Here is a 16171-nt window from a genome sequence, read left to right as displayed (position 1 = left end):
CAGGACAAAACCACATTCACCTGTCCTTGGGGCACCTATGCCTACAATGTTTTTCCATTTGGACTTTGTAACGCTCCAACTACATTTCAGCGAGCTGTGTTAGCTATTTTCGCCGATTTAATTCATGATTGTGTTGAAGTGTATATGGATGATTTTTCAGTATATGGCAATTCATTTGAACATGCATTAGAAAATCTTGAGAGAGTTTTGAAAAGATGTATTGAAGCTAACCTGTCCCTCAGCAACGAAAAGTGCTTTATGATGTTAAATGAAGGGATAGTGTTGGGCCATTATATTTCTTTTCAAGGCATCCAGGTTGACCCAGCCAAGATCCAGATTATTGCTGATTTGCCTATTCCACAGAATCAGAGAGAGGTAAGAAGTTTTCTTGGGTATGCAAGCTATTACCGCAGATTCATTGAACATTTTAGCAAGATAGCTTTACCTTTGTTTAAACTTCTAACCAAAGATGTACTTTTCAACTGGACTGAGAACTGTCAACATGCATTCGAACAACTTAAAAAGAAACTATCTAGCGCACCAGTCTTGAGAGGGCCTAATTGGAGTTTACCATTTCATATTTTTACCAATGCATCTGACACTGCAGTAGGTGCATCATTAGGCCAAAAAGAGGAATCTTGTACTTATGCCATTTATTTCATTAGTAAAAATCTAACACCTGCAGAGTTAAACTATACAGTTACAGAAAAGGAAACACTTGCCATCATTTATGCTGTGAATAAATTCCGACATTACATAACTGGTTATGAAGTCTTTGTACATACTGATCATTCTTCCATTCGACATCTAATGAATAAGCCAATAACTAGTGGCAGAGTTACCAGATGGTTACTATTGTTACAGGAATTTAACATCACAGTGTTAGATAGACCAGGCAAAGAGAACCAGGTGGCAGATTTTCTCTCTAGACTGCAAAATCCAGGTGAGGTTGTTCCAGTTGAAGATTCTTTTCCGGATGAAAACTTATTTGCAATTTCCATAGTAACTCCTTGGTATGCTGATTTGGCAAATTATTTGTCTACAGGAAGGACACCCCCACACTTCACTGCAAAGGAAAGGAAAAGACTAATCAAACAAAGTGCTAGATATTCATGGCTTAATGGCGATTTATTTTACACTGGTTTTGATATGATCATTAGGAGATGTGTAAGAAATGATGAGGTAATTGCAATTTAAAATCTTGCCATGATGAACCGTGTGGTGGGCATTTTGCAGCGAAGCGGACAACCTTCAAAGTTCTTACTCTTGGATACTACTGGCCATCCATTTTCAAGGATGCCAAGAAGTATGTAAAGAGTTGTGACAGCTGCCAAAGAATGGGCAGACCAACAGCTACCGATGAGATGCCCCTTCAGCCCCAAGTTCACTTAGAGCCATTTGATAAGTGGGCTCTGGACTTCATAGGACCCATTAACCCAACCTCCAATGGTAAGAAGTACATCTTAGTATGTATTGATTACGTCACAAAGTGGGCTGAAGCAAAAGCTCTGGTGAGAGCAACCGAACACACAGTAGTCAATTTCCTTTTTGAGGAGATTTTTGTGAGGTACGGAGTACCAAGGGAAATTGTAACTGATCAAGGTACTCAATTCACCTCAAAGCTCATGAAGGACATCACAGACAAGTACCAAATAAAGCATAGGAAAAGTACCCCTTACCATCCACAGGCCAATGGGCAGGTGGAATCAAGAAACAAAACTTTGGAGGGGATCATTACCAAAACTGTTGCAATGAACCGGAAAAATTGGGAAGAAAAGCTCAAAGATGCACTCTGGGCTTACAGGATTACTTGGAAAGATACCACAGGATTTACACCATACCAATTGGTGTACGGTAAGGAGGTCATGCTTCCTATTGAATTCCAAATACACACTTTTAAACTGGCTGCAGATTTACAAATTGATTTGGACCAAGCACAAAAAGAAAGAATCCAGCAGTTGAACCAGCTGGATGAGATGAGGCAGCAAGCAGAACAAACCACCATCCTCATGCAAAAACACAGGAAGCAATGGCATGATTCACACATTAAGAAGAAGCACTTCAAGGAAGGTGACTGGGCTTTACTTTTTGATTCAAAATTCAAGGATCATAAAGCCAAGTTCACCACCCATTGGATGGGCTCGTATGAAATTATTCAGGCTTATGACAATGGTTCAGTCAAGCTCAAAACTATTGATGGAGAAGGTCATTTCTTCACAGTAAATGGTCATCGCCTGAAACTGTACACCAAGCCCATCAGCAAGCAAGATTTTCTCCATACACTATCTCAGCAAAGCGAGGTTGAGATACTGCAGCCCTCAGCTGCAGTATCACTGCCTTAGTTTCATTTCCTTTCAATTTCAAAGTCAAAAAGAAAAAAATAATAAAAAATAATAAAAAAAAAATTTATAAAACAAAAACTAAAAAAATAATAATAATAAAATCATGGGTTAGATGTGAAAACCAGCATCTGGCACAATCTAACCCCAAATTCCTACTTGAAAACCAATTTGTTGGCGGGTATGAATTCTCTTTCTTTTGTTCACTGTTTGATTTCTCAGCTGAATCATGACTTGAGGACAAGTCAAACTTTTAGTCGGGGAGAGAGGCATCAGCATTTTGTTACTTTTATCTCTCCCTTGTAAATTCTTCAAGATTTCTTATTCTATATTTTCACTGTAAATTTCCAACAGCAACTTGTTCCAGCATTCCAGACTTCAATAAGTAAGCTGTTCTGTCATTGTTTTATCTCAGAGGGACCTGGTTATAAACATTTTGAAGGGGGACCTGTTCTGTTCAGACATTTATGCTACCAACACCAGCAGTAATGGGACCTGTTTAAGACATTCAGAAGGGACCTGTTAAAGAAATTGACACCGAGGGCTACTTCAACAGAATTTCATCAAGTTTCTACAAGGATTTGGGCACCAACACTCCATCAAATGCCCAAGCTCAGTGAACCTGTAACAGTATAAGGAGCTGCATGAACATTTCCAAAAATTTTCTAAGGGACCTGTTACATTCAAATTTTCTCAAAGGGACCTGTTACATCTTCAATTTTTCTCAAAACACCTGTGCACTTAATCTTCCTCAGAGGACCTGTTACAACAAGAAAAAGAGCAGTCAAAAAAAAGGGATTAGCAACTCATCATGTCAATACAATAGCGACCAACAAAAGAGTAATGTGTTTCTGTTCTTAAACATTTAATTTCCTAGATTGATTTTTAATGTAACTTTAATGACTGCGAACTGTTATGATTAATTTCAAGGACACCTACATCAATCTCCTATCATCCCTTATCCCACCGATTCTCATCATTCCCATACATCAACTTATTCATATCTCTAAAACCCATTATCAACACATCAACCTTGTCATACATCCTACAGCCATACCAACATCCTCTATACGACCGAATACCAACTGAAAAAGGGCACGTGGTGAGTTGTGTTTTTAAATACAAAGGGAGAGACAGATGTAAAGCGGCCTATCTATTTCACTCCACACAGCCAAATCATAACTTCACCACCCAACGTACCCAATGATCCAAGGGGCTCCCCGAAATCATACCCAGCATTATAGATACGCTACCAGCGCTCTTGTAGTGACATCCATGTAAGCGTACAACACTCCTCTGTTTTTTTAAATGAATGGATACGTTGTGAAGTGAGTACAGGGTTATCTCACCATCATTTCCACCTTCGATTCCCATAACTTTCAAAGTGGAATCAGAAGCAAGGAGCGCCGAAGGGAGTATTACCATTTGGGTCGATTTACATAGTGAAGATTGCAAGCAGTGAGCGCCGGAAGAGGGAAGTATCACCACTCTATTTTGACTACCATCACAGTCATATCGACCGGCCGAGCATCATATTGAAGACTAAGGAAGCGATACACCAGGTAACCAACTCGAAATTTCTTTGTTAAAATTGTAAGAGTATAGACAGAGAAGGGTTAGAGGCATGACCCTCTGCCACCACCATGACTAATAGGGTTGAGCCGAGTGTGTTCGACAGTTCACAATACCATGAGGATTGCATTGAAATTCTCAGAGAAATACAGTGGTTACCATTTCTAGAAAAATTTCATGGAAGTAATGAGGAAGTTACTAAGCAATTTGCTTTCACCTTCAATGGAGAAAAAGCCCTGATAGGTAACTTCTCCTTCAGGGTTTCAGAGGACACTATAGCTCAGGCAATAGGGATTAGTCCGGAAGGGGAGAAGTATTTTAAAACCAAGCAATTTAAAGAGAAATCATGGACACAGTTCATGTCTAGATCTAGAGTCTCCTCAGTAAACTGGAAGAAGGGTGTTCCAAGAAGTTGGTTGATGCATCCTTGGGATGAGATGGTTTACATCCTTCAAAAATTCATAACCTGTGAAGGTCGGTACAATATTGTTTATCTATACCACATCAAACTACTCCTCCACTTGAAGAAACAATGTGTCATCAGTATACCATATTTTCTGCTACAAAGCTTAACCAAGATGTCCAAGACTATCCAGAAGCAGAAGGGGAATGAAGACAAGAGCCTATATCATTTTGGCTTAATTAAAATCCTCATTGAACATGACTTGCAAAGAAGAGGGAAACCATGGAAAGAATTCCTAGCTGTCAATCAAATCAGAGATGAGGAAGAAAAAGAAGAAGTGCAAGAGGACTCAGGGTTTATGAAGGACATTGATGAAGAAATTCCAGTATCCAAAGCCAGCAAAGCACCTTTACCTGTGGGCAGCATAAGGACCAGGAACATGAAAAAGGAAGATGCTAAGAGGGCCGAGAAAGACAAAATTTTTACCACTTACTCACGAAGAACAAGGAGGACACCAAGAGCCCAGTTACAAGAAGACCAGTTTGAATCTAATGCACCTGCACAAATGGATGTTGAGAATGGTGACCATTCATTACCAGCACCAGAAGTTGATATGGAGGTAGAGAGAAATAACAAACAGGAAAAATGTTCACCACCTCCCATTAAAAGACAGAAGAAATTAGAAAAACAAATTGAAGAATTGAAGGAAGAGCTCATGGAGGCTAACATGTTGGAAAAAGTTATTAAGAGAGAAAATGAAATGCTCCGGGCGCAAAGCAAAGAAACTCAGAAGAAGAATGAAAAGTTAAAGGAAAGAATCAGTGAATTGGAGGCTGAGCAAACTGAGATTTCTAACTGGGCCACTAAGTGGTACAATCAGAAGAAGACCCTCAAAGAAAAATACAAAAAGTTAAAGCAGGAGCTCAAGGGACAGAAAGATAACCAGGTGAAAAAGAATGTGGACACCTTGCTCAAGGCAGCAGAGATCCATGCAGGGACAGAGTTCAAGGGAAGCACTTCGGGGATAGCATGAGGACATGCTAAATCCTTAAGTCGGGGAGAGATGTTGGTATCATCCCAAGACCCCTTTTTCCTCCTCAAAAACATATCATTTGTCCATTCCTTTTCATCATATATCCCTTAGAATCCTTGAAAATTGATTATTAATAGTCTTATAGTTATTAAATTGCATAGAAATTGATTTAGGGATTTTATGTTGAAGAATTAGAAGTTTTTGATGAAATGGTTACAGGAAGTTCCAACATCCTGTAATAAGCTTATCGTTTGACATGTGGCGCAACAGTTGGGCTAGAATGAAAGGCATGGATGAAAAGTAGAATATCCAAGCATGGACAAACACCTATCTCCCAGCCGAATCGATCCTCCTATATGCACGGTCAACTCAGGTCAAAGCATGGCACACTGGCAGACAAAAGCAGCAACAACAGCTCGTTCTATTTTTATTTAGTTTTCGTTCTTTTTTGAAAACACTTAGGATAGAAACATTTTGAAAAAGCTTGATGTAATAAAAGCGGCAACAGCCGAATGTACATTCATTGTCGAAATGACATGGCTGTGGATATACATATGTAAATACAGTCCGGTTAATGGTTAATGTTTAATCGTTGAATCGTTCCAGAACAGAGTTTTTAAGTTTAATACTAAGACCTATTCACAGTTACGACTTGTGTGTCTCATGCATTGATTTGGTAGCCGGTCGATTATAAGCCAGTGTACCCCTGGAACGTGGACGGGCCCTGCGTTCAATCGATATACTGTCCATTTATTTCATTTGCATTTCGGTTATCGTATGGTTGCACAGTGGTATTGATTCAATTTCGATTTCAACAGGTTTTGTATGGTTTGCATAACAGTTACAATTACTTGGGTTTCGATTTCCATAGCTTTTGATTTCCATTGAATGTATATGGTTTGCGCTTATGGTTGGTTTGCGTTTATGGTTATGCTGAACAGTCATCATTGAGATCTGGAAGTGCGTCCTGTAAGGGATTCGATCCCTGTGTGTCTTTTAAAAGCACCATCATAAACTCTGTTTTTGTTTCACAATTCATTTATGATCTCTATATAGTTTGATATAGTGTAAATATCATTGAATGCTGTGTGTTTACTGAACAAGGGTTTTCTGGGTGATATCTTTGTAAGGAGATTAAGATCGTTGTTACAGTCATACACAGTGCTTAGGTTCAGTTTTTAATTTGGTAAATACATCTAATGACAAGCATTGTAATCAGGTATATTAGTAGGATAATCTAAGTGTTTGAATGATAGGTGACATATCCCAGCCTTCCGTAAAGAAGCCTTGTGACCTACATCATAATCACTTAGCCAACAATCCTTTATGTCTATATACTTTAGACGCATGCCTCTAAGCTTACGCACCCTGGTCGATATTAAATATAGTCTAGCCTAGTACCCTAGCTAGAACATTACAGTCCTCTTTCTGTAACTTCTTATGAAATTTCAATTTGATGCTCAGAGAGAAAGTTATGATGATTTTCCCAAGGTCACCTTTTTGGAATGTAATTCGGGAGTCTGCAAAAACCCTAACTTCCTCAGACCATATCTCAGAAAATATAGCGATACAAGATCTGAAATTTGGACCCAAGGTTTAGAACGATTTCGACTCAAATGGATTTTTTTTTTAGCTTCTGTAACTTCCTAGAGAAAAAGTTATAGTGGAAATGCCATGATGGCCTGTTTGGAGTAGCGGAACACTAGAATCCAAAGCTCTGATACCAAATATTAAGAAACTAGCTCATAAAAAGATAGAAAAGATAGATCAACGACTTCAGAACCAACCTCTTTGAGGGGGAAACCTCATTTAAATTACACAAATGAACAATTCTTGGATGATACAAATGACAAAACCTCATTTCTATATATAGGAGTCTAAGGGGTCACAATATAATCAAAGCCGACATAACAATAATAATATATGGGCACAACAATAACAATAGTGAGCTTCTATGGGGCACAATAATAAAAATATGGGGACAATAGGGGCACAACAATAACAATAAGGGTTACAATGACAATAGTAATGGGGGAATCACTAGTATTATAGGGACCTAACACTTTATGTAATGTACTTGTCAAAAGAATGAAAAATAATTTATTATTATTATTATTACAATGACTTATTAAAGCACGGGTTTCATGCTTGGGTCATCTTTTATTAGTGAAAGTCCCCATTATGGACTCCTAGGATGTATGTTGAGTCATTAGAGTCATTGTACATTTTATGAGACCCTTATTGGGCTTTTGAATCATGTAAAAATATTTATTATTGAGTCAAATTAGGTATTTGACACCTCCACACTAAGTCGGCCTCATGGAGATCAAGTCGGCCTCAAACAGGGCAATTCGACCTCACCTAAAGCCTCTATATACAAGCAGTTCAAATTCATTTGGAAGCATCTATCTCACAAGTTTGATATCCAATAAAAGGAAGCAGAAAAGTGTGAAATTCCATGAAGATAAGAAGAAGTGTTGGAAGGATCAAGGTCGAAGCTTTTGGGTATCTCTTTCTCTCTCTTATGTGAAGATATTGGGCAATGTGCTGGGTCGAAGATTCTGTTGCTGGAAGGCTGATATTCTGGATTTGTTGGGTCGAAGTGCTGCTACTTCAAGGTCGAAGTTCTAGGTCGAAGTTTCTGGAAGAAGAGTCTGACTTGGTGGTTGGAGGAGGTCTGTGTCTAAGTTGAAGAGTCACAAGAAAAATATTGAAGGAACATATTTTGTGATGCAGGAGCATTCAACCCAAGGAAAATCATTGCATTTTAGTAGACATAGGGGGGTCATGTGTTTTAAGTAAGTTGGATTCCTAATTGTTGAATTAATGTAATATTTAGGCTTTTGAGTGAGTAGGATAGGAATTAATTAGATGATGTGATATATTTTGTAAATGCTCTCGAATGAAGGAGAACATGAGTGGTTAATAATGATGAGAGAGTTAGAATTCAATTATAACTCTTAAGGTAGTTTCATGATAAGAGGAACTAGAGAGGACATTTAGGAGTCAGTTTAGTAGATTAAGGATCTGAACTAGAATTAGTTCAACATAACCTTTCTGGTATAAATGTAAGCCTATGGGCAGAGTGTAGGGGAGAGGCCACTGATATTGAAGATCAGGCCTGAGAGACAGAGGGTCTCAATATGTAATCAGTTGTTCATATTTATATATACAAAGGTTTATTCCAGAACTGTATAGATGTGTGAAATGAATATTTGATGATTGAATTACGTGGAAGTTGTGTATTATGTAACAGAGGTTGCAGGCAGAGTTCTGTAGAATTACGTAGAGGAGAAGAGCGATTCGGAGGAATCATAATGGATCATCGAATCCAATTGAAGGATTAGAGTGAAACTCTGGAGAGGTAGCGAAGTGAGAATTCGCGGAGTTAAGCTTAGAGAAAGTTGAGCAGCAGAATAGTGGAAAGTCGAAACCCAGAAGAAAAACCCGAAACCACAAAATACTGAAAAATGAATTAAAGTCAAAACAAAGGGATGAACGAAGAGGTGAGTCGTCGATGTATAGTAGCTGTTGGATCTCGGAGATCAACGGACGAGGTTGTTAGATAATAAGCGACCAAGATTAAATCGAGTACGATTGAGTTAAAGAATGAACGATGGAGATTAACTAATAACGTTGGCGGAAGAGGAATCTTGAGGAGCCGTCGTAGCCGTCGATGGTTGAAGATCTACAATTATCGGGCGTGAACAAGTCCGGATGTTAACCAAGAAGAAAGGTGGATTTATAAGTGAAAGCGGATTATCGGCCGGAGGAAGGATGGTAAGTGGTATTGAAGGGTAGTCTCCTGATTCCACTAATTGAGCAACACATAGTAGCAAGGAGGAGAGAGGAAACCGCTTTATCGGGTGGTTAATCCTCGTGCTTGTTTTCTACCCAATATTGCTGTGGACCGTCAGATCCACAAAGCATAGATCGATGATGGAGGATTGTTGTGCAAGTTTGATTGATCGGGAAAAGCCATCAACCGTCAGACCTGATAGAGGGAAATCTACGATGAAGAATGAGCCTGAAAAAGGTAAACCTCGGTAAATGTGCAAAGGATTTAAAAAGTGCGGGAAAGGTAAGTTACGCATGATTATTGGGTATTTCTATTATATAGACATTATAATAGAAATAGCACGGATATAAGGGTTTCATGTGGTTAACTTGTTGGCATTTTGGCACAGGTGTGGCGCTACGATCTAGTTGTTGTCCTTGATGGCAACTCTCCTTGATGACAGATCTCAGTCCAGACTACAAGTATGAAGAGAAATTTCATATACGCAGGTTCATTAAGCCCAAGTTGCGTATACACGCAGGTACGCTATATACTAAGTCGCGGATACGCAGGCTCGCTATATACGAAGTCGCGTATGCACGCAGCTTCATGAACAGAAAAAGGCGTACATGTCGAGAAGCTTCCCTTTGGTCCGTGGTAGTTAGTCCTCGGTACTTGAGCCTATGTCTTTGGACCAAAGTATCTCGACAGACGTGTTGATCCCTAGTTTTGAAGATGATGGTATTGGATTTCTATGGTTTTGGCCCTTGGTATTGAGCAAGGCCTAAGGCTATACAAGGAGAAGAAGATCATTAGGCAAGTAAAAATTGAAAAGTCTTGAATATCTGAAAAAGAAAGAGATCTGGCATGTAGGTTCTGGGTTGCTTGATCTAAGCTAAGGAGAGATCACACCGGTTGATGGAAGACTAGATCTAAGGGCAGATCGAGATCTAATGGTTTGAAATGCACTATTATGATATGGTTGATTATGCGTATTCCTAGATCTGCATACTGACGCAATGTTATGTTCTGGGTCTAACTGATGTCTGGTACAACTGCAAGTTAAGAGAATTTATTTTTAGATATGTACGCAGGTTGTCTTCGGTAAAAACGCGTGTATACGCGGGTTTCTCTCATTGAAGTAGCGTATATCTTTTGAAGTTTGATTTTTGGGGTTGCAGTTGGGTCTGACTGTTATTGCAGAGTTCTGTAGTCTGCTCTGTATTCTGGTGACTGGGTTTGACAGGGTTTCAGCGGTTCAGTGATTCAAAGGTTGATGATGCTAGTATTGATTGTTTTATGCTTCAATGATGAAAGTTGAATGAATTGTGGTCTTCAGATTGTAATGTTGTGCTTCAGGAATATCCAGTCTAAAAATGTATGAAAAGTGGTGCCTGAAGGAAAGAAGATTGTAGGCCAGCACCTATGTACTAGTATCTTAGCTAGTACAAGAGCAAAGGGGGTTGGAGCTCCCTTCCAAGGAAGTTTGGAGAACGAGAGAAGGTTGAAGCCTTCAGCAGGTTGTAGCCTGCGTACTGGTATAAGGCTGCACCAGTACAAAAGATTGTAAACTGAAGTTTCATATTAAAGAAAGATAGAGACGACTTGCAGCAGGTGGTTTTTACCCACATTGGGTTTCCACCTTATATCATGGTGTTCATGTGTGTGTTTTCTGTGTGATGATCTGTTCTGTTATACTGCACCTGTTTTACTATCATGGTTAATAATGTTCTGATGCATTTACTGAAGATAAGCTACTGAATCATAAGTTTTCTTGTTATACGCTGGTTGCTTTAGACACAGTAGCGTGTACACGCTGTTTCACTTAACTGAAGTAGCGTATATGTTTCTGAGCATAAAATGGAAAAGTTTTTCTGATAATACTGATTCACCCCCCCCCCCCCCCTCAGTATTATTTCCAACAATTGGTATCAGAGCAGGTCCTTCAGAGAAGCTTGATCGCTTGAAGGTAGATCGTTCATCATGAGCAACTACGAGAGAGAAGCATCAATCAGGCCACCGGTTTTTGATGGGACAAACTTCAACTATTGGAAAGTAAGAGTTACTGCCTATCTTCAATCTCTTGGTACAGAAGTTTGGGACATCGTAGATACAAGCTACACTTTTCCTTCAGCTACTCCTACAGATGCAAACGAGAAAAAGAAATATGAAACAAATGCGAAAGCAATCAATACTCTATTGGGATGTATATCTCAATCGGAATTCATGAAGGTAATGCACTATAAATCTGCAAAAGAAATATGGGACAAAATTGTCACGAGCTATGAAGGAGACGAACATGTAAAGCGTGCTAAACTTCAAACTCTCAGGATTAAGTATGAGACTCTCAGAATGTATAATGATGAAAGTGTGGCTAACTATTTCCTTAGGGTAGATGAGATTGTTAATTGCATGAAAAACTTGGGTGAAGAAATAAAAGAGGCTATTGTGGTTGAAAAGGTTTTAAGATCTTTGTCCCCCAAATTTGAATCTAAAGTGTCTGCCATAGAAGAAAAGGAAAACCTGCAAATTCTTACTATGTCTCAGCTTCACGGAATTCTAACCGCTTATGAAATGAGAAAGGGAGGTCCATCAGACAGAAGAGAAGCTGCCTTCAAGGCTTCAGGCAAAGAAGATTATTATGAAGCAAGTCACGTGCCAGAAGATGAAGAAGAAGAATCAAATTTTGTCAGAAATCTTCAAAGGGGTTCTGGAAGGTTCAGAGGTAAGTTACCTTTTAAATGTTTTGCTTGTGGAAGAGTAGGTCATTATGCTGCCAAATGTCCTCACAAAGATAAGAATGACAAGGGAAAGGAACCTGTTAAATGGAACAAGAAACAGAATGAAAAGAAGAAAAGCTATTACACTCATGAAGATAGTGATGGTCTTTCAAATAGTGACGAAGATGAACAAGGTAATAGATATAAAATTTTAATGGCTTTTGAAGATGATGACTACATGGATGCTATAGATGTAGATGGCTTTTATGAAGAAATGAATAATCTCAAAGTTTGCTTAGAAGAGAAAAGTGCTATTATTGATTCTCTACAATGTCAACTGACTGAAAAGGAAAAACATCTTGAAAAATTGGAATGTGAGATTGTTTGTCTTAGAAAGGAGATTGAGAAAACAAAAGCGATTAATCTCAAATTTGTTAAAGGATCTGAAACCTTGGATGAGATTATCAATGTGCAGCGATCTCCTCTGATCAAGACAGGTCTGGGATATAATGGAGAAACATCTCAAGCCTCTACCTCTAAAAGTTATCTTGATGCAGCAAGGAGAAGCGAGCAAAGGCCAAATAAAAGTCATCAGGAGAATCAAGGACAGTTTACCTCAAGAACAAATAAAGAACATCAAGAAATTCGGGGACAAACTGCCTTAAGGACAAACAGAAGCTACAATCAGCCACAGGTAAAATCTTCCCAATTTGCTCCAAGAATGAATATGAATAGAAGCTACAATCGGTTGGATGATAGATCTGATTATCGCAGAAGTTTCTTTAATGGCCAATGCTTTTCTTGCCATAACTTCGGTCACAAAGCAGCTCAATGTGTTGCCTACAAGACAATCATGACTAGAGAAGCTCAAAAGCAAGGGAGAATGACTGGAACCATGAAAAGGACTTATAACAACTTTTCGGTTCTTGAAAATGAAGTTGAATGCTCTATTTGTAATAACTTTGGTCATGAAGACTCTGAATGCAGGAGCAGGTTCCGGAAGACAACTCAGAAGGAACAAACCTCAAATGTCAGAACATGGAGAATAAAGGAACTGCAACCAGAAAGATGTGGGATAGCCTTTTATGCAGAAGGTCAAGAAAGTCTATGGTACATTGACAGCGGATGTTCGAAACATATGACAGGGGACAAAGAAAAGCTTGAGTCATATACCGCATTAGAAAAGGGGAAGAAAGTTTCTTTTGGAAACGATATCTCTGCAGCCATAAAAGGAAAAGGTGTTGCTCCATTGAAAGAGAAGGTCAAAGCTGGAAATGTTTTGTATGTTGATGGATTGAAGCATAATCTTCTGAGTGTCAGTCAGATGTGCGATCAAGGAACAGAGGTAATATTTAGATCAAATGGATGTTGTGTTCGTGATCTTGATACAGGTAAAACAGTGATCAAAGGAAGAAGGACTCCAAATAATCTATACATATTTGAAGAAAGACCACAACAATGCTATTTGAGCAAGGATGATGAACACTGGCTATGGCATCGGAGGTTGGGGCATCTAAGCTTTTCAGAAATAAGGAAAGCATGAAAATATCAGGCAGTTCATGGTCTTCCAGATATCAAAATTCCAGACAACACTATATGCAAATCTTGTCAGTTTGGAAAGCAAACCAGAACCAACTTTCCAGAGAACGAAGGATCATCCAGTATACCTCTTGAGCTAGTCCATACAGATGTATGTGGTCCATTTAGGAAAAGGACACCTCGAGGAGAGGAATATTTGATATTATTCATTGACGATTTCTCCAGGTTTGTCTGGTTAGGGCTTATGAAGCACAAAGATGAAGCATTCGAAAAATTCAAATCCTTCAAAGCCTTGGTTGAAAATGAATCATGACACAAAATTAAGTGCCTCAGATCTGACAGAGGTGGGGAGTTTACCTCAAACGAATTTTTCGATTTCTGTGAAGAACATGGGATAAGAAGAGAATTCTCTACAGCTAGAACTCCTCAGCAAAATGGGGTTGTGGAAAGAATGAACAGAACAATCCAACAAATGGCTCGTGCTATGCTTGATGAATCAGGTACTCCTGCAACTTTCTGGGGTGAAGCTGCACATGCTGCGGTTATTATTCTTAACAAAACAAATGTCCGAGTAAACAACACTCAAACACCTCATGAGCTCTGGAGTGGTGAGACTCCTTCGGTGAAGCACTTCAAAATCTTTGGGAGCAAATGTTATATTAAGAATACTGATGAGCAACTTGGCAAACTTGAACCAAGAGCAGATGAAGGCATTCTTCTTGGTTATTCTCCACATAGCAAAGCATACAAGTGCTACAATAAGAGACTTGGTAGAATTGTTGACAGCATTGATGTAGTGGTTGATGAGAAGGGATATATTCCTAGGCAAGTTCATCATGAAGACATTGAAGAAGATGAAGGCTACCCTCAAAGGCAGAATGATGAAGAAGAAGAACCTCAAGAAGAAGAAGAACCTCAAGAAGAACCAGAGGAGCAGACAAGAATAGAAGAGAAGACTCCATCCAGATATATTCAAAAGAATCATCTAGAATCTCAGATTGTGGGGCAGAAAGAAGCAGGAGTACAAACAAGAAGAAGAATTGCAGAAGCTTCAAGCTATTTTGCATTACTCTCTTCCACTGAACCACAAAGTGTGAAAGAGGCATGCAAAGATGAATGCTGGGTCAAAGCAATGGATGAAGAACTTGAGCAGATCGAAAAGAACAACACTTGGGAATTGGTTCCTAGACCAAAAGATAAAAATGTCATAGGGACAAAATGGGTCTTCAAAAATAAATTGAATGAAAATGGAGAAGTAATTAGAAACAAGGCCAGACTTGTTTGTAAAGGGTATGCGCAGCAAGAAGGAATAGATTTTGAAGAGACCTTTTCTCCTGTTGCAAGACTTGAGGCCATCCGAATGTTCCTTGCTCTCTCAAGTTTTCAAAACTTCAAGGTATTTCAAATGGACGTGAAATCAGCCTTTCTGAATGGAGACTTAGAAGAAGAAGTATATATTGAGCGGCCAGATGGTTTCATTCTTGGGAATGATCCAAACCTTGTATGCAGATTGAAAAAGGCTCTCTATGGTCTCAAACAAGCTCCAAGGGCTTGGTATTATCGATTGGACAAATATCTTCACCAACAAGGCTTTTCAAAAGGATCAGCAGATAGCAATCTCTATATAAAAGTTGAAAATAACAAATTGCTAATACTTGTTGTTTATGTAGATGATATTATCTTTGGCAGCAATGAAGATACTATGAGTCAAAAATTTGCCTTGGTTATGCAGAAAGAATTCGAAATGTCACTACTTGGAGAATTGACATACTTTCTTGGATTGCAAATCCAACAAAATGAAGGAGGCATCTTCTTGTCTCAAACCAAGTACCTCAAGCAGATCTTGAAGAAGTATGGCATGGAAGATTCAAAGCCAGTATGTACACCCATGGTTACAGGATGCAGCCTCAGTGCAAATGATGAATCAACAACAGTTCATCAACCAACTTATAGATCCATGATTGGGAGTTTGCTTTATTTGACAGGTACTCGACCAGACATCATGCATGCAGTCGGAATAGTTGGAAGATTTCAGGCAAATCCAAAGGAGACTCATCTTCAGGCAGTGAAGAGAATTTTCAAATATCTTCAAGGGACACAAAATTATGGCTTATGGTATCCTAGAGATACAGATCTCACACTTCATGCTTATACAGATGCAGATTGGGCCGGAAGCGTGGATGACAGGAAGATCACAAGTGGTGGTGCATTCTTTATGGGCTCCAGATTAGTATCTTGGTTCAGCAAGAAACAGAGTTCGATTGCCTTATCTACAGCTGAAGCAGAATATGTGGCTGCGGCATCTTGTTGCACACAACTTCTTTGGATGATGCAGACCTTGCAGGATTTTCAAATCACTTGCACTTCACCAGTCTCTATCTTATGTGATAATACAAGTGCAATCAGCATCTCAAAGAATCCAGCCATGCACTCAAAGACCAAGCACATACCAATCAAGTACCATTTTCTTCGGGAACAAGTGCTTGAGCAGAAGGTCAAGTTGGAGTATGTTCCTTCTAAGGAACAAGTTGCTGATATTCTCACAAAACCACTGCCCAGGGAAACTTTTGAATATCTCAGACAAAAGCTGGGAGTAGTTGATGCTTCATCCTGTTGTTGAAGCTTGTCTGTTCTACAGAAAAGTTGGTATACGCAAGTTACGTAAGGGATATCCGCGTATATACGCCGATTTATGCTGGGAAAGTCGCGTATATGGTGTACGCGTGCTGTAGAAAGCATATCCGCGTACATACGCTGTTTTATGCAGGAGAAGTCGCGTATATGGAG

Source organism: Pinus tabuliformis, chromosome 9, assembly GCF_031772625.1.
Source record: "Pinus tabuliformis cultivar Carrire ecotype Pingquan chromosome 9, CPIR1, whole genome shotgun sequence".
Classification (NCBI taxonomy): Eukaryota; Viridiplantae; Streptophyta; class Pinopsida; order Pinales; family Pinaceae; genus Pinus; species Pinus tabuliformis.
Note: the sequence above shows the minus strand (reverse complement) of the source record.